This window comes from Sardina pilchardus, chromosome 6 (genome assembly GCF_963854185.1).
Source record: "Sardina pilchardus chromosome 6, fSarPil1.1, whole genome shotgun sequence".
NCBI lineage: Eukaryota > Metazoa > Chordata > Actinopteri > Clupeiformes > Clupeidae > Sardina > Sardina pilchardus.
Genome location: NC_084999.1, coordinates 15,622,871 through 15,642,577, shown reverse-complemented (window position 1 = coordinate 15,642,577; position 19,707 = coordinate 15,622,871). Strand labels below are relative to the sequence as shown.

Below are 19,707 nucleotides of genomic sequence, written 5' to 3'. Positions count from 1 at the left end.
TTTGCGCCTCCCCCTTTCTGTAGACAAAGAACAGACTTAATGCCACTAAGACAAATCTCAGTTTTCCTCCCAACAAAGTCTGGCAAGGTCACGAGGTTCAGAAGTTAATCAGCTGAATATGTGTGACCTGAATACGAAATAGATTGGTTTTCTTCGTGGCATTGGGGGGGGGGGGGGGGGGTGCAACAGGGGTCATGCAATTTGTCCAATAAAAGTAGCAAAAAGGGGTGGACTTGGAGAGAGAGAATGAGAGAGAGAGAGAGAGAGAGAGAGAGGGTAGAAGAGTGCGTGAGAACGAAGGAGAGAGTTTGCGGGTGAGAGTGACAGGACTTGAAGAGAAAAGAGAGAGAAAAGGGAAGCAGCAGACGAAAGAAGAAAAGCGTTGACAAAAAGCAAATGAAATGTGCAGATAGGAAATGGTGATGTGAATTGGAGAGGGCAGTCACGACGCGTCCGTCTCTCTCCCCGAGGTCCCATGCGGAGCGGGCCGGCGGGCCGAAGGCTGAAATACAGCCCTGACCCACATGCCTGCTTTTAATAGACGGGCCGGCTAGCCGGCAACTGCATCCTCTCAGCATCTGAAACATGCGTGGCCATCAGAGCCCAGCCCGGCCATGGTCTTCGGACTTTCACGAGAGAGCCCCACATCCCCCAACCTTCCATCTAGTCTGGTCTTCGGGCTAGTTTGTCAGACAGTCTGTAGGCTGTCAGCTTTGCCTTTCGTTTTTCCCTCTGACATTTATGGCTGTGGGCCTCAGGTGCCTGTCTCACACCCCTTACCTCCTGAAAATTCCTGCAGGCATAAAAGAGAGTTATGAGAGTTGTAAAACGGAAACAAATACTCATTTGCCGGACTGTCGCTGCCGCCGAGAAGAAACTTTGCCGTTTTCTGATATGGAGATGCGTATTTGCTCAAGCCTTGAAAGGAGCATGAAGTATGGTAATGTTTAACGGTGACAAATTCAAAAGGCTTTGTCAAACTCACTTTCTGCAAGAGTCCTCACGGGACGATTGCTCTTTTATAGTCTCAGTAAAAAATGCATAATGACATTTTTTATGAAGTGGAGGAGGAAGAAAATGTCTCCTAGGCCTACATTAGGTGGGCCTGATGCTGCTGAAACACCATGTCACTTTTTCTTTTTTGTGGATGGTCCTGAGATAAAAAAAATTATCACACATATAGACATTATTTGATGGTAATGACTTTTTTGACCTGAAAAATAACTGGAAGATATAGTATCTGACTAGTTGTCTCACTCTGAATTTGGGGAAGAAATGAGATGGGTTTTCTCAAAAGTAAAAGAAAGTTGTCATTGGCCTGTAGCCTGTTGCTGCCTATGGATGTTTGGAGTGTGTGGGGTGGGAGAGCTGCTTGGGGCAGTGGGGTGGTGCTGCTGGTGAGGTGGTGGTCTGCGATATGTTATCCAGCGCCCCTAATGGTCCTCTGTGATCCTTCCCCGCCGCCTGATCCTGGATGATGAGAGGATAAGTCCCCCCGCCTTGGGGCCTGTGATTAATCAAACAGGGGTGGAGGGGGGGGGTGACCACTGGCTCTCCAGCCGGGACTCTCTTCTCTTCTTTTTTTCTTCTTCTCTCTACTTTTCTTGTTCTCGTTCTCTTTCTTCTCTTCTCTACTCATATATCTCCCCCTATCTATCTATCTATCTACAGTATCTATCTATCTATCTATCTATCTAGCTTTTGTTGTGTCCTTCTGCCCTCTGGCCTCCTCTGTCTCCACCAGATCCATGGAACATGACATTGAACATGTAATGTGGTCCTTGGCTTAGGGTATGAATTTATCCATGAGATTCAGCGACTTGCGTAAGCCTTGGCGTGGAGAGTGATTGACATCCTGCTTATCACACTGGTTTGTTTTGAAAATGAGATGGCGTGATGGCACAACTTAAGCTGCATTCCAGGCCCACTCCAGTCCAGACCTCTCCCTGTCTTCTCTCACAAAGCGCTGGTGCTGTGGTCGGGAGGGTATGTGCGCTGTGTGGGATGGGAGTGAAATACATTGTTGTAACGTACGGTGGAGGTTGGGCCAAGGCTGAACCGTAATGTAATCTTGCGACTGGTGGTGGAATTGCCTTTCTCCGTTCTGCTTGCTTTGTATAATCAGAGACGATTAAGCCGAGGCTGGTATCCCAAAGCCTTCGCTGATTGTTTGTTTCCTTGTAAGTACTTCCAATGTTTGTTTTTTTTTCTGGGGCAAAGTGTTTTTTCCCCTCCCTTTATTTTGATGTTGGCTTTTGGGAGAAATGCTTTGGAAATGAGAGAATTTTCCCTTTAAAGAGCAGTGAGATAAGCTTTAAAAGGCTGCCTTGATTGTGCAACCTGGCCCCATGCATATGCAATTTGTTGGAGGCCTTTAAAGTCTGGTAGGTCAGAAGCCAGTAGAGCTTGTTCCAGGGTTTCCCTGTGCTCAGGCCAACATAACTTTAGGAATGACTTTCGCAGGTCTGCCTCTGCACACCAATCAAGTTCTGGTACAGGTCAAACAGGTGGTTTATGATCTGTTGTCCTCGTTAGGAAACTGCTACAAATCACTCGTTACAGCCGAGATGCGAGGCGCTGGGGAATAATCGATGTGTAGTCCTGGACTTTTTTGTGCCATCAAGATCATTCCAGAGTAGCTGGAATGTTTGGCCTTGTCAAAACACACACAGGCACACAGACACACGCGACTATTTAACAGGAGGCCATTTTGGTTGTGTTTTGCATAAAAAAAAAAAAAAAAAAAATAGACAGATTTGACTTTGCCTCTGATTGCAGCCATTGCATGTTATCGACCCGAGTGAAATTCAGTACAGCTAGCGTTGTGGAGTAAAATACAATAAACCTCTGGCAAGCTGCCTGAGAGCATCACGCCAGTTCCATTAAGCCTATTATTGACACTGGTGGGCTGTTTTCTCTCTTTCTGTTTAGAATTTTTTCCTCAATATTTTTAGCCGAGCATTCAGGTCAATTTCAGCGCTTTTGAGTGTGCATCGGAGCAGCGCCTCTCTCGCCGTATTAAAAGTCTGTGTGCCATTTTAAAGTCCAGCGCACCGCACCGCTCCTCATCTCTGGCCTCACCTGAACCCTCGTGAGCATGTGGCTGCCAGCTGGTCACTGTGGCTTATCCTGGGCCCTGTCTCTGAAGACTCGGCAGGAATGTTACCCTCCACTCCCACCTACTCCTGGATCATCAACCTTTCTGCCGGGGCCAGGGGAACTTGGACAGGAAGGGCACATATTTCTCTTTCCTCCAGAGACCGCGCAGTCCAGTGTTATTTTGGCAGAGACGAGCATCTTGGCTCAGATGAAGCGCTGCTATCGATCACTATCTTGTTATCATTGGATTTCCAGTCCCCCCGTCCTCTCCACTATGCTTAGGTGTCACTGTCCATTTGCAAAATTTCTTCAAGTAAATGCTTTCATAACTTCCCCACATATCTATAATTTATATCGCGAGACATGGCACAACCTAATTCGTTTTCCTTTAAATAATTCCAACTCGTAAGTTCATTTTAAGATATCTACCTGCAGTTCAGATAAGGTCATTTTTCAAACTTACATTACTTTCAAACAGACTTCTTAAAATGAGCATCTCCGCTGGGTTTAAAAAAAAAAAAGAAAAAAAAAGAGAAAACCCTCATTAGATCTCTGCACTTTGGGCATTTCATGCAGTCACAGTAGAATGAGGAGGTTTGCGTGTGAGTTGCGCTGACCACTAGAATCACGGTTTCTGCTTGAAGCTGCATGCTGGCTATGAAATGCCTTCTTCGTGTTGAGCAGATTGGGGGAGCAGCTTGTGTTCTGGGTTGCCCTGAGATTTGGGCAACTCCTCCTTTGGATTTGGGAAGATTTGAGTTGAAATCAGTCCATTATGCATGTTAAATGCTCAGACTTCTGTTACATTAGGGCTTATGTTTCTTTTCTCTGCTGGCTTAATGTGTTAGTACCTACAGTATACACACGAAAAACACACTCTCATTGTGTCCTTACACTCTTGGCTGTACTTTAATTTCTGCAGACTGCCACATTAAACTCTAAATGCTAGTTATTAAAGCCAAAAGTTGTAAATGGCAACGCAAAATAGGCTATATCTGGGTCCATTAGTACAGTTTGTTAATTTCTCGAGCCGTTTTTATTGCCGTTCTGGGTGTATCTTTGGCATGCGCAGAGGAAATTTGTTTTGCAACAATTCCTTGTCTTAGCATGTTGTCTCATTTTCTGCATTTTTCTAGGTTGATCCCAAGTCACAGCTCAATGAAGTAGCCGATCCTGCCACCATCCCACGTTTTCTGCCCGACAACCAACAAACCGGCGTCAAGCAGTCGGCGAGGCTGAAAGACCTGGTAAGCAGCTATGCATTTCTGAGTGGGAGTTATTTTGTGTCCTTTGCCTGTTACACACCTATTCTGTTTTCTGACGGGATTAATCTGTAATCATCAGTCATTGGGGTGATATGTCTGTAATGTATTGTGTTGTGCAACTGCCACTCGGAAGCAAATAGTGCTATTCATTCTCACATACACAAAAGGGTTAAACTGAAAACGCTGGAAAACTAAGAGGGCTAAACGTGTTGCTACGAGTAGCCTCCACATGCTGAGGCTCTTCAAAAAGAAACTTCCGGTGCCCTAGTTCTCAGTTGTTTATCGCTATTTTGTGTTAGAACTGGACAGAGCCTCTGAAGTTGCTGCCTAGGGAGTCTGTCGAGGCATCCTGTCCAGTCTGACAGCCGATGGCAAATGCCATAGTCAAGCACGAGGACACCAAAGGACAATGCTAAGGTGTGACTGTCACAGAACATCTCTGGGGGTACAGGCAAGCAGATGGTTAGCCAGATGCAGGTGTGTTCGTGACCTTGGAGTATGCCGAGGATCGGCCAAGCAGACAAAACACCCGGTGTCCTCAAGTGCATCTCCATCACGCACAAACTTTGTGTTGTTTTCACTGGCTTTCGTTAGAACTCCATACCTTTCATATACTGTAGTAGAACACTTCAAAGCCGGGTTGCTTTGTGTGTGTGTGTGTGTGTGTGTGGGGGTGTCACAAGTGGGTGCCCTTGGGCTAATTGCCATCGATACACAGACGGGTGACGGTCCAAAGGCGTCTTCTCCAAATAACGTCAGAAGGATTGAGTGCTGGCGGCCTGATGCTCCAAGAGCACTGTGATCTGATTGGGCTGGAGAGCTGGAGGTTGCTGTGGTGGGGAGGGATGGGGGGGGGAGGAGAGGAGGTGTGGGAGAGCCAGAGGGACACATGTCAGGGATATAATTGGGGTTGAGGAGATCCCCAGGGGAGATACAGACTGGCTTTATTAAGTCGGCTGAACTCGGATGTGCCAGGCCACCTCCACTTCCCGCCACTGACACCTCACGGTAATCTCCCGGTTCCGGTCAAAGTTGGTTTCAAACGGCCTTGGCGAAGCGAGACAGAAAAGGCACAGCGAGGATCTCAAAGGAGCTTCAGTAAACGACGAGGAAGATGCTTCATTAGAAACAGCTCACATCACAGCTTGCATGCCAGCCAACACAACTTAATTTTCATTACCCTCCAAAACAGATGTAGCACGATGCCCTTCAATTTGTTCGACTTGCTTGTTTTTGAGACCTGATTTTCTGTGGTAAACAGATGAAATAGCTGTGTCAAAGGCCTGCTTGTTTAGCAAATAAAAATGATCATTTGATTGTAAGTAGTGCACAGCCTAGCAATAAAAAAAAAATACAATGGATGAATGTGAATACTTTCCAGATGCATGCATTTCAGAAGAGCTACATTTTTTATCCACATGCTCTCTCCATCACAGACAGAAGAAAGCCATTTTCATATAAGCTGCATCTTAGTGCAGCATGTTCCTTTGCAGTATCGCCATGACGACTCGGGGTGGTCTGTCTGGTGAGGCGTGTATTTCTCCCCCCTGTGCCAAAACTGTTCAGGCACTTTCTCGGGACAACGGTGTGAATGCCCGCCGGCTATCTTGCAGATAGTGTGACAGAGGGAGAACTTTCTCACCGTGTAAGTGCGTGTGTGTTGACAGCCGGGCCTACTCTACCCTCGCCCACCCCCCCCCCCCCCCCCCTCCCTCTTTTATTGTGCTGTAAAGTTCCCCTGTCACAGTTTATCACCCCTGTTAGTGGAGGCCACCCTTCATTACCTTACTCTCTTTGTCCCCTCGCACGCTGTATTTACCTCAAGCCCCGACGGGGTCTGTGGCAATTCAGCCCCTGGTCACTTCGTTGACCCCCCCCCCATCACCAGTGCCCAGCCATGCAATTAATGATAAAAACGCGGAGTTATAAAATCCGTCCGAGACAAAGAGGTAATTATTATATCGTCTGGCTCAGTGTACCTTGACAGTGAATGATAATTAAGTCAATGAAGAGCATGGTATGCACTGTGATGTAACCTTCATGGATGGCTGTTTTCCATAGGGACTCGAGCGGGCGCTCAAACTAGATGTACACGCGTGCCCGCATGTGGTTCTCTGAGGACACGCCGCGCTACCCGCGCCACGCTATGCCGCGCCACGCTATGCCGCGCCGCGCCATGCTACGCTATGCTGCGCCAAACAACAAAAGGAGAATTTGAAATGGGGAGGCCGTCGCTGGCTGAATTAGCCGACTCGCTCGCTCTGTTCTCTCCCGCACAAATTGGTTTCCGAGGAACCAGGCGAAAGGCCGGCGCTGGGTGTTCTTTACTGCTTTAGTCGTCTTTTAATCCCCCCTGTAGCCCGGCCCAAGCCGATGGTGGGGGCGGAGGGGCATGTGTGTGTGTGTGGGGGGTGTGGTGTGCTCACCGCACTAACGAACACCCCCTGTCGTCTTCCTATTCCCCCCAGGGTTGTGCTAATCCTGTGGTCATGGTTGTGAGATTGCAGACTCCTTTTTTTGCACCCCCTTCTCTCTCTCTCTTTCTCTCTCTCTCTCTCTCTCTCTCTCTCTCTATATATATATATATATATATATATATAAATAAAGCCTTTTGCCAGCAAGTGTGAAAGTGAGAGAGAGAGAGAGAGAGAGAGAGAGAGAGAGAGAGGGAGAGAGAGTAAGAGAGAGGGCGGTAGAGAGAACTTCAAAGTGAAGGGAGGAAGGCTGACCTGAGACACTGGAGGGAGGGTAAGGAGAGGCGAAGGCCGAGGTCCACCGCAATCGCACAGTCTCTGGGTCACTGTGTGCTGCCCTCACCCCCACCAGCACCACCAGCACCACCAGCACCACCAGCACCACCAGCACCACCCCCACCAGCACCACCAGCACCACCAGCACCACCAGCACCACCCCCACCAGCACCACCAGCACCACCAGCACCAGCACCACCAGCACCACCAGCACCACCAGCACCACCGCCAGCACCAGCAGCGCCACCCCTAAATGGTCACCTGCACATTTCTATGGTAATGCCTCCAAGCCTCCGGGGGATGAGGGCGCCAGCTCCTTTAGTCCACTTGGCAGATGGTGAGAGGAGGCTCCCTGTCTGCCAGTGGATTAGATTAGAACCCCTTGTTTGCATTCTGAACCCCCTTCTCCGTGCGAGCATGTGGAGGCATTTCCACTTTAAAGAGGGGCCTGCCAAGTGAAAATGCACATTATTAGGAAAGAAGGGCCGCGGTAGAACGAGGGGGGGAGGAAGTGCCTTCGGCTCACTGAAAGATTTCTTGCCCGCAAGAGCTTAGCTGACTGTTGTTTGAAAAAAAAAACCTCACTTGCTAAAATAGTTATTTTGTAAAATTCTTATCTTGAGAAAATCCAAGTCTAATTCCAGTGCTGATGTTGAGCATGGTAAGAGGCATTGTCAAAATTAGAGTTTCTGAACCGACTGTGTTATTGATGAAAGATGCTACTTAGGTAAGCCTTGGTCTTTATGACTGGCCATTGAAGTTGATTCATGTGCTGCAGTAATGCTTGGAAACAGGCTTGCTACACCACTGTCTACTTTCTAAAGTATCTGAGCACAGGGAGAAAGAGAAAGACTTTTACAGGGCAGTTGCGTGACTGAATGTATTCACAGTCACGCTGCTCCCAATCTAACCCCATATGTTTCCAACCGCAAGACTCGTTGGGCAAGCACGTTCTGCTGTGGTCACAAGAATAGGAGCTCTCTGATTCCCTCAAAACATGCCTGCTCTCAGACAAAATGGGTGGTGGGTGAGATGCCTCATATGCAAACTAAGAGTCTGAGCTAGACCTATTTCCTAGTGTAGTATCCATCCACTGCATGTCTTATTTCTTTTCTACTTGTTCATTGGATCCATCTCCACATTTTGATAGAATGAGCTACATTGATTACAGTGACTGAAGGGGCTGTTGCCTGCATTGAGAGGCAAGTGGGCACCTCATTTGTTTCCAGCGAACGGAGTACAAGCTTGCAATTACCTTAAGTGGTGTCCCAAGGCATAGGATTATTTTTATTCTCCACATAGTGAAAAGCTCATATTGATAGGAGAGGCTTCAGGTCTAACCAGGGATACCTGTGTGGCTCTCTCAGTGTTCAGCTCCATTAGCTAAAGAACTTCACACATCCAATCAAAGGACAAAATACGCACAAACACTCAAAGAAATGAATGCAAATTTCTGTAAATAAAGAATCTTGTTAAGTTCATAAGGTCCTTGGTTGTGTGAGTTGGATATTTGGGTTTTGTGTCTGTTTACTTTTTAGTGCTTTAGGTACAGTATGTTTGCTCAGATGCCTACACTACTGAATAAATGCAAACCATAACACCGTGTTACATGTTCTACCATACTGTCAAGGAACAAGTTATGTACTCATTAACATAGCCCACACACATTTAGTGTATATATATATATATACTGTATAAAAAACAATGGTAACGCTTTAGAATAACATGTGCTTATTAGCTATTAACAGTGCATAATAAGCAGTTAACAATTAGTTACTAACAGTTAGTTAACTGTTGTTATCCTTTAATAACATTAACTAACTGTTAACATACAGCTTGTAAGTGTTAATAAGCAGCATTTAAAGGTGCTTACAAGCATATTTGTTAACAGTTAACGTGCAGCTTGTAAGTGTTAACAAGCAGTTTGTTAATGGTGAAAAAAGACATGTCTTACCTACTTGTAGTAAATTCTGCAGCCCCCCAATCTAAAGCGAGAACTATGTAACTAACAGTTAACAAGCCACTTCTTACCTGCTTGTAGTAAATTCTGCTGCCCCCCAATCTAAAGCGTGAACTATGTAACTAACAGTTAACAAGCCTAACGTTCTATCTTTAAATCGGTTAAGCTGTGAGAAATGCACCTTCAAAATTGCTGCCAATGGTGGGATGCGAACCCGGGCCGCCTGCATCGCACTGTATGCTGTATCCCACTGAGCTAAGTTCACATAATCATAGCAGGTGAAATTGTTTGACTTGTTTCTAATTCCCGCCCATGCATGTTTTTTTTATCATACCAATTACTCTTTTTACAAATATGTTTCTGATGGTGTTTCAGTTCAGTGAATGCATAAAACCATTTTTTCCCCAGTCTACGTGTAAAGCAAAGATCATAGAGCGCTACGCTCCGCTCTAGAATCTTTGGCGTAAATATTTGGTTACCTAGCAACCGAGACTTAAACGAAGTTTAAGCTAGTTAGCTTAAAACAATAATGGGTCGTATTAGCATTAGGTCAAATAGAGGCGAGGCAAGATGTCTGTCCCTATTTATAGTTTCCGACTCCTCCACTTTTTCTTAAATGATAGCTCTTAGGGTGTGTTTTTATATTTGTAAAAAGATTAATTGGTATGATAAAAAAAACATGGGCGGGAATTAGAAACAAATAAAACAATTTCACCTGCCAACATTGCGTAAACTTAGCTCAGTGGGATACAGCATACAGTGTGGCGCAGGCGGCCAGGGTTCGCATCCCACCATTTGCAGCAATTTTGAAGGTGCATTTCTCAGAACGGTAGGCTTGCTAACTGTTAGTTACATAGTTCACACTTTAGATTTGGGGGCTGCAGAATTTACTACAAGCAGGTAAGAAGTGGCTTGTTAACTGTTAGTTACATAGTTATCGCTTTAGATTGGGGGGCTGCAGAATTTACTACAAGTAGGTAAGAAATGTCTTTTTTCACCATTAACAAACTGCTTGTTAACACTTACAAGCTACACGTTAACTGTTAACAAATATGCTTGTAAGCACCTTTAAATGCTGCTTATTAACACTTACAAGCTGTATGTTAACAGTTAGTTAATGTTATTAATGGATAACAACAGTTAACTAACTGTTAGTAACTAATTGTTAACTGCTTATTATGCACTGTTAATAGCTAATAAGCACATGTTATTCTAAAGCGTTACCAAAACAATTGCCGATTCAGACAGCCTCAACATTTTTAAACAGACATGAAAACACCCAAAACAATGTACTGCATGAAGAAGAATTGCTGTATAATGACACTGTTTACAAGAGCAAACCCAGGCAATTATTACAGAGGGCAACATATTGCTGTAAGTGAATGAGCTGTGGTGAAATCCTGGCGGGATTACAGCTTTTTAAAAGAATGAGTCGGTAATTGCGCAATATAGTCTCCAAGCCACCACGGCTCTTTGGTGTTTTTTTTTTTTTAAACACAATATCCACAGCTTTTACAAACAGGAGCTTAATATGTTTTTTTTTTTTTTTCATTTTTTATCCTGTGTCTGCCGAGTTATATAGACCTTGTGCTTCTGGAGAAAAGCTGTCCAGCGTAAAAAAAGAGGAGTGCGGTTCCCACACTCTCTGCCTGGGGTCGGAGAGATAGTGTTTATTGATCAGGGCATAAAACAGAGAGAGAGAGAGAGAGAGAGAGAGAGAGAGAGAGAGAAAGAGAGAGAAAGAGAGGGGGCTTTTGCAGGAGATTAATGCTGCTAGCAGAGAGGCTCATGAAGTTGTTTCGGTAATGTGGAAAAACCAGTCTGATCAGCGATATTGACAGCGGCGAGTGCTACTCTTTGATTAAGGGAGTGAAGTCGTCCTCCCTCAGGGTTTATCAGAGCTTACTTCTCACTTCTATGTTGCCCAAGTTAATCCCTTTCCTGAAGAAGTAGGAGAAGCCAGCAGAGATCTTTCATACACTTTTACTATTATGACAGTTCAGTTGCTTGAAGTTAGTAAACAAAACAAACATTGTGTCTTTTCGTGTGTGTGTGTGTGTTTGTGTTTGTGTTTGTGTGTGTGCGTGTGTGCATGTGTGCGTGCGTGCGTGTGTGTGTGCTGCACCGTGCAGAGCACTAAATTGAAAGGTTAGCTGTTTCCCTCCATTCTAAAGTTAATTTGTTTTGACTTTTAAGGTCAAAATGTTTCGACTTGAAGTATGGCTTCATAATCAGAAATCTACTCCGTTAATTGCATTGTGAACCAAGGTTAGCCTGCATAATAACATTTTTATGAGCTGCTTTGTTGCCATAAAGGGATTTGTTGTTTGTGAGTGGCCGCCTTAAGCTAAATCCAGTGTCTCTCTCTAACTTTCTCCAAATTACCTTTGAGATAATTTGCATCGAGGAACCCCCAAGGCTCCTCCATGCCTGCATTACTGTATTAATTGCTTTCTATTGCATTCAAGAGCAAAAGTATGTTTCTTATGAAACGGAGCAGTTTCGAACTGTGTGCAAGAATATGCAAAGTTCTCCAGCCCCGACTTGGGGCTCATTAAGGTAGAGGTTATGAGAAATGGATTATGTGTGTGTTTCTCCGATCACGGCTGTTGTTGCTTCTCTCCTACTTTGTTCTCAGCCTTCCTTTTCCCTGATGCTATCTTGTTATGGCACAACAGTTTGCATGTGTGTGCAAGAGTATGGCTCAGGGGCAGAGGGACCTGGCTCAGGGAATGGAGCGTTTTTTGCCTGCAAGGCCAGGCTGGCATCGTGAGAACCAGTCGAGGGCAGACGCGGCTTTCGTTGCTGTTGGCTGCTGTCGGCTGCTGTCGGCTTGAGTCAAATTGCGACAAACACAACCGACACAGGGACACCCGGCGGTGAGGTCGTAGGTCACCAAGCAGGCCACGTTCAGACCGCCTCCCCGCATGACCTCTGTCGCCTCCTTGTGATGAATGCTTGATCCCTAGAGGTCAACACGAGCAGACGTAATCACTAAATCTCTCCCTCTGGAGACCCTTCCAACCCCTTCCACTCCCAACACATCAACCCTCCTCTTTTCTTTGTTGGCTCGTGGAGATCGATCAGATTATGTTGTCCGTTTATGGCATTGTGTGTGTGTGTGTTTGTGTGTGTGTGTGTGTGTGTGTGTGTGTGTGTGTGTGTGTGTGTGTGTGTGTGTGTGTGTGTGTGTGTGTGTGTGTGTCTGTGTCTGTGTCTGTGTGTGTCTGTGTGTGTGTGTCTGTGTGTGTCTGTGTGTGTGTGTGTGTGTGTGTGTGTGTGTCAAAGCCCTTAATCTCCATCAAGAGCTCTCCTCCCTGCACTCAATATCCTATTTTGCGTTGCAACAGCCACATTACTTTCCAACTGCTGTCACCTATCCACTGTTCTCTGCTAATTGCTAATTACCCCCCAAACCTTCACCTATCGCCCCTCAGCACCACCACCGCCTGTGCTCAGGGTGGAGAGGTGGGGGCCTCGGCTGATGCACACACCTGAGCGGAATGGTGGATGGAGTTGTAGGGGAAGGGTCGAGGTTGCTCTGGGAGATCCATTTCTTCCGCAGGCCAGGCCATGTTATGTGTCCAGGGCAACGCCACTGTGAGGTTCTTTTTGCTCACTTCTTGTCAAGCACAGTCATTTTGTTCAGCCATTTATTTTCTTTTCCTCATTCAATCAGCTCATTAAGGCTTAGCCTGCCCTGGTAATGTCATATCTTGTTTGGCTCACCCCTTCTTTATTGATTTCCATTAGATCTCTTTGCTTCCCTCTGTTTTTGACTTAGTTTTTCGTCTCTTTTTTGTTGTTTTGTTACCATGTATTATTGAGCATCCCCTACTGTGTATGCACATATTTATTTGATAACACGTTGCCTTGGTTCCCTCAATGAGCTGCGGTTTGCCTGCCGTGTTCTGAATGTGTCAGGCTATGTGTAATTGCTGTTGGGTTCAGTTGCTGAAACGTGTTACAAAGCTTAGCAGCCCTCCACCTTTATTTCCTGCTGCAACTCTTATCCAGGCGGCGTGCTTGAAGGGATCATTTCAGTCAAGAGAGAAGACAGGGTACGGGGAGAAAAAAAAGGTGCCTGAGCAGAGCTATGTGTGAGAGAGGGATTTTCAGTGGTACAAGTGAAAATGGCTTCCAAAAAAGCACCTCACCATGGCAGAGTTCTCTGACAGAAGTGCCTCAAATTGAAAAAAGTCAAAAAAAGAAATAAAATAGAGAAAAAAAAGGTAGACTGCCATCTGCGTTTCCATGGTGACTTCAGGTGCTGCTCCTGAAGTGGAGAGCCTCAATTCCATTACATCCTAATTGCCCTGTCAAGCGCTGTGCTGCAGAGGTGTCCCGCAGCTGGTCTCTCTGTTGCCTTTGGTGTTGGAAGCTGTAGAGCAGAATCTCATTTCCTATGCTTTCAATGCACCGACACTCCAGATCTGGTCCTTTTAAAGTATAGGGTTGAAGCAAAACACGCTTCCGAAACAGGATCTGGCTTAGAACTTGTTTAGCAGCATTGGTTAAGTAACACTTCATTACCCTGCACGTGAGCATGGACGTTCAGTGAACGTGATCCACCCCCTTGGCGAGTTCTTGCAGCAGCAGTCGCAATAGTTGTGCTGTTGTTATGTCATTTTTTTCCCTATGCAATTATATTTTCTTAAGAGCATGGCCAACTAATCAATAAACTATTTGCTCCAGAACAGATCTTTCTGTCTGTATCCTGGTTTCCGTAAGAAGCAGATGTGTTTTTGGTTGGCGGTAGGGTGACTTTGTAGCAGATTCAGCTGTTCCCTCGGCAAATGTTATGCCAACATCAGAATGTGCCTGGCGTCGGTCTCGTGGTCGGTGGGTAAAGCCGAGAAGAGGAAGAACGGCACCACCAGCATTTTACGTGTCTTTTCATCAGCGTGGGCACATCACAGTACCGCAGTGCCCGGGGGGAAAAAAACCTCCCGCCATCTCTGATTGCTTCCCGAGGTGGGCGAACAATTAGCAGGCAGTTTCTGTGTGGGAGGGTGGGGGCTTGGCTTTCATCTCCACCCCTTTCATGTGTGGAGGTGGCGCGGGAAAAAACCCAATCGGACTGCGTCCGCAGGGAATCTCTGGCAGGCAGGGCTGTGAACATGTCTTGCTGGCTCCAGGGGCAGCCAGGAAGGAACCACCAATGGAGCGAATTTCACTGAAAGGGAGCAAGCAGGTACAAGTGTCCCTCAAGTGCCCAAGGGCACCAGCCTGTTGGAGGAAACACACTGCCTTTTTTTTTTTGAGAGGCTAAGTGAATATTGTCTTCGTTTTTGTCTCGTACTGTACTTTACTGTTTTTTCTCCTGCTCTCTTTTTTTTTGCTACTTGGCTATCTTTTGTCACGTCACCATTCATACTCAGGACTGTGTTTAGAGGAACAGGAAGAAGAAGAAAGACGATGATCAATAGCGTTCTTTTGAGTTTGAGTGCAGATTGTTCAACCTGAGTCTGAAAGGGCTTCCCACCAACAAGGTCATTCTTGCCTCTCTACTCTGCTGCGTGCTAAGGTAGGGCACTTTGTACTTGTGTCCCGCAAAGAGAGATTCAGGCAGATTCTTTTCAGGCCACAATGAAAGCACACATGTCTGTTCCCCCCCTTTTTTTTTTTGAAATGACATATTTTTTACACACCATGAAGCATGAATCGTGAGAGAGATACTGCATTGTGCTATAGAAGACTGCGTTTGATGGTGTCCCAGATAGTAGCAGAGTTTGGGAAAGATCTGACCCTGATATGGCTCAGATGTGCTGGACCAGGCTTGACCCCGTGCCAGATCCGGGCCAGACCCATGCCAGATCAGGGCCGGAGTCAGCTGTTGTCCAGGCTGCCCTGCTGTTGAGATTACGCTCCGAGGGAGAGCTTTCATGTCTTATCCCCAGCTTTTCTCACATACACAAAACTGTGCAAGGCAGATAAAGTGCCACAGAAGTTCTCCTGAGAACTCAAAAAGAGAGAGAGAGAGATGGGAGGTTCTTGTCTGTTGACATAAAAGCCCATCAACACTAAAGCCAAACTCAACAAGTCGGCTTTTTCTCGTTTTATTTTTTTAACAGCCCAGCCCCCCCCCCCCCCCACACACACACCACACACACACATGCACTCTCCACCCTCTCCACACTCTCCACCCTCCTCCTCCCCTTCTTGATCTGTCAGGCAGAGGATTCTGATGTGTTCCAGTGCTCCGTTTCAAATGGAAATGCCGTCCACGCATGCCCAAGTGCATAAGCCCAAAATCAACTCTCTGTTGAAACCTGTCTTTTGTACCGCGCTCAGGCTGCTTTGCAGAAGAAGTGCTAAAGAAAGCGCTATTTGCTCGCAATTTCCTCCCAGCTGCTCTGCTTTAGCTGAAACCTCCGCCAGTCACCGCCCTCCAATCATGCAAATAAGGCTCCGCAATTGTTGCTATAAATAAACCGTGCGCGTTGATAAACACGCCGACTACTGCTTTTAAGCGGCGCTGAACTCTCACGAGCATTTTTTCGGGAAAGATAACAGTTTTTTCCCATGAGGAAGAACAGTCAAAGCCCTGGCAACTCTTCTGGATTCCTGGGTGGGTGGGAGGGGTTGAGGTGCTGGGGAGGAGGGGGGGGGGGATGCAAGCGTGCCAGTGGGGTGCGGCTGTTCAAAAGTAAACACTCACAACCGACGCTGTGGTTAGCCTTGAAGGATGCCTGTGACCGTGTTTGTATCCCTGTGTTTCCCATCCCTGGCTCGGAGGACACTCTGGCTTCAACCGCTGCAACACCACTCTTAGGGCGCCTCTCATTCGTCTTTTATACACCCTCCCTTCCTTCCTCAGTCCTCGTCTTCACTGATCTACATAAAGAATGATGGGGCGGCAACAATGATCAGTGGGAACGAGTCTGGAGGACCGAGCATCGAGGATCGAGGAGAGATGTTGAGAGGCACTCTTAGAGTAGCCTGGTGTGTACCCACACCCTGCCTAGAGCTGCAGATTGGTGGAAAGGCACCATTGGCTTTTATTCTCTTTTCTTCCTAACCGTTCACCTAATGTGGCAGCCTCCGCCACTTTCACTCCCTCAATCATTTTTCCAAAAGACCCTTTTTTAATACATCACCATTTTATTATGTTGTATTATTCATTTAAGCCCCAGCTTAATAATTGATGCTCAGGGTCAACGAGTGGCAGCACCTGCACTTGATTTGTCTTTTTCTTTTCTCCGGATCTTTTCCTCCCACCACTTAGCTCTTCACTTGACTGCCTGTGGGACCTTTTTGGTGGGGTACTGTATCTCTGGGTTTGTGTTGGTAGTGTTTTTGTTATAGTCGGTGGCAAGGGAACGATTTGCACTGCATATGCTGAGCGTGTGCGGCACGGTGCTCCCTCGGCGGCTCTGGGATCTGGCTCTGTGAGAGGAGGAGGAGGAGGAGAGGAGGAGGAGGAGGAGGAGGAGGAGAGGAGAGGAGGAGGAGGAGGAGAGGGTGTCAGAGGGGGCTGTATTTCAACATGCCGTGCTGGTCCCCTGTGGCTCCGGGAGGGTGATCAAAAACCCCACTTTGACGTGAGGGCACTTTCCTCTCCTCCGTTCTCTCTCTCTCTCTCTCTCTCTCTCTCTCTCTCTCTCACTCAGTCCCTTTCTCGCTCTCTCATTCTTTCTCTCCCCTCCATCTCTGCCCTCTCTCTCTCTCTCTCTCTCTCTCTCTCTCTCTCTCTCCATATGTCCCTTCATCTCTCTTTTCCCTCTGTCTATCTCTCTATCTGTCTTTCTCTTTCTATTCCACATTCATTATGGCTGCATTAATAAAGAATGGGAGGATCAATGAGGAGTACCGTGGCCAGGGAGGGTGCACTGGGACTGCATAATAAAGACATTTGGAGAAAAGAAAAAAACGAGGCTCTTTTAGAGGGGGTGACCGAACTGCCACGCAGAAATCCCCACGCCCCAACTGCATTCTCATCTTCATTTAAAAAGCTTCCCAATGCAAACGGCTCATTATTTATGGATAGTTTATGATGGGGATTGACAATGGCCTTTTTTCCCCCCAAGTTCTTTTCTCCCTTCTTGTCTCTCTTCCTCCCTTCAGCGGTGACCTGAAGAGGACCTGTCTATCTCCCGAGAGTGCGCCCATTACCATACGCTCTCGTTCTCCCCGTGTTTTTTGCGCTAAGGAGGACTGTCTGTCTGTCTGATGCCTGTCGTCATTTTTTTGCCCGTTTGGCTCCCCGTGGTGGCATCCATACTGACAGTGTCACCCACGGGCCATGCCCAAAGGCCGCCGCTCTGATGCTCTCTCCTCACCTTGCCATCTGGTTCTTTCTGTCTCTCTCTCTCTCTCTCTCGTTCTCTCTCTCTATCTCTCTTTTTTCTTAACCTCTGTCTCTCTGTCTCTCTGTCTCTCTCTCTCTCTTTCTCTGGTGCCTCAGAAATCCTAATTGACTTCTCAGTGCTATGCTGTCTAATTGGGTTTTAATCACCGTTTTCCATTCTGTTTTGATATTCAAATCAGCTGCGTCATTGGAGAAAAGCTCCTTTCTCCTCCTGGGTTTCATAGATGGCTGTTACTGAGGAGTCGTGGCAGGAATGATTGCATGTTTTTGCGTGCATTTTTTTTCTTCCTTTTCGCACTGATTCCGGTGCGAGCCAAAGACACACTATAGAAAAAGCAGGTGCTGCTTTCTGTAATGAGGCCAAGACAAAACGATCAGTCAAATGTCACCAGTGTTAACCGTCCTTCGATAATTGGATAAATATCAATTGGGAGACTTTGTTGACATTCTGAGGAAATACACAGTGATTATAGCTTTTCAGAGAGAAAAAATGGTCCGCGTGTCGCTTTTTTCACTTACTTGGAGTTAAGTGCGCACCTAGATTGCACTAACGCTGTCATTACCTGGAGATGTTTTCATCGTCTGTCAAGAAATATGCCCGTTTCGTTACAGTGTTGTTGAGTTTGATGGAGTGAGTTAAAATTGGTGCGCGGCGTGTTTTTTTCTCGTCTTCATCATGTCTGATCTTTGTCTGGTCTCTGAGGCTGCTGGTATAGAGCGAGCAGGTGGGTCATGGGGAAGTTCAGCTCGATAATTCGCGTTTGCCAGTGCACTCGCGCCACAGCACGAGCTCTCTTTTCCCACGCTCCTCACACGCCCACACAGCCACACAGATGGAGACAAACAAGGCCTCAGCACAGCACAGCGCTGAGCTGGAGGAACTCGAGAGCTCATTACCGCACTTCACAAACACAAACGCACGCACGCACGCACACACACTGACACACGCGCGCACACACACACAGACAGGCACACACACACACACACACACACACACACACACACACACACACACGCACACACGCACACAGAAAAAAAAGAGGGAAAAAAAAATCCCATTCTCTCTGATGGCAGGTGCATTTGGGTGCTTTGACACATCCCACCTTTTTCCGTAACACAAGGCCACAGACCACGCCGGTCTCCCCAGGCCCCACCGCGGCGGCGCTGGATTAGAATTCACCAGCTTGTCCCCGAGCGGCGGAGGAATACAGAGCGACATGAAGCAACACGGCGAAGCGTCTCGCAAAAGGCACTCGGCGAAGAGGCGGGTTTCCTCGTGCCCCTGCGTGTCTCCAAACGGATTTTTTGACACTAAGGAGAAACACGGGAAGGCAGCCAGCTTGTAAACCATTCAGTTCCCCAGACTTTGGACAGGTTTCCCTTTTTTTCCCCACCCCTCCTTGTGCAGTCGCTGCTCCTTTATCAACATGTCCTGTGTGTTTTTCTTCTTAAATAAAGCGAAGGAGAGGATCTGTTTGGTGTTCTCTGCTCCACTGTGCAGAGTGTAACCATGCTAGTTGCTAGAGGACTGACTTTGTTAATTGGTGTGACAGACTTCTTTTGGTGCTGTTCTGCACTCCCAGGATGCATTTGTAACAAGGAACTGGAGGAACAGTTCTGAGTTCCCAAACTCACGGAGAGGGAAAGAAGCTTGATGCTTCTTGTATCATTCTTTTTAGTCTTGAGATGGCATCCAGTATGCACTTTAATGCAGTGTTTTTCAACCACTGTGCCGTGGCACACTAGTGTGCCGTGACACATTGTTAGGTGTGCCGTGGGAAATTATCCAATTTCACCTAATTGGTCTAAAAAAGAGTGAATAGAAATAATTGTCTTTGTGTTCATTTGATTCCTATTCAAGACATTTGGACAAGAATGACTTGATATCGTTAATGCGGGCTATACAGAGTTTTATTTAATTTCATTTTCAATAAAATTTCATTTTATTTAAAATTTCCGGCTGGTGGTGTGCCTCAGGATTTTTTCAATGAAAAAAGTGTGCCTTGGATCAAAAAAGGTTGAAAAACACCGCTTTAATGTATGTTGGTAGGCTGAAAATAATAAATAATCATTTTTATATAAAGCAATACAGAAATACACTTTTTTTGTCCTCATCTACACTATCCTTCTGGGAACCCTAAATATCTCTTTAAATACATTCAGGTGTTCAGATGACTGCTCGTGCTGATACTGTACAATGCCATTTCAGCACTATACTGGTTTTCTACAACACACTGCCCTTCCCTAAGCAATTTGCTGAGTGCTGTCGACAGCAACTGTATCACAAGCCACAGAAAGGGTAGGAATGGACATATTTGATAG

The 19,707-nt window shown here is 46.4% G+C and overlaps 1 protein-coding gene across 2 annotated transcripts in view; it reads left to right on the top strand.

Annotated features, from left to right (window-relative positions):
* sema6e (sema domain, transmembrane domain (TM), and cytoplasmic domain, (semaphorin) 6E) overlaps positions 1–19,707 on the top strand; it is a 116,695-nt gene that overhangs the window by 8,952 nt on the left and 88,036 nt on the right. For both annotated transcript variants that reach the window (XM_062538626.1, XM_062538625.1), the window contains exon 2: positions 4,236–4,346. The gene's annotated coding sequence lies outside the window, so the exon portion shown is untranslated. The remainder of the gene's footprint in view (positions 1–4,235; positions 4,347–19,707) is intronic.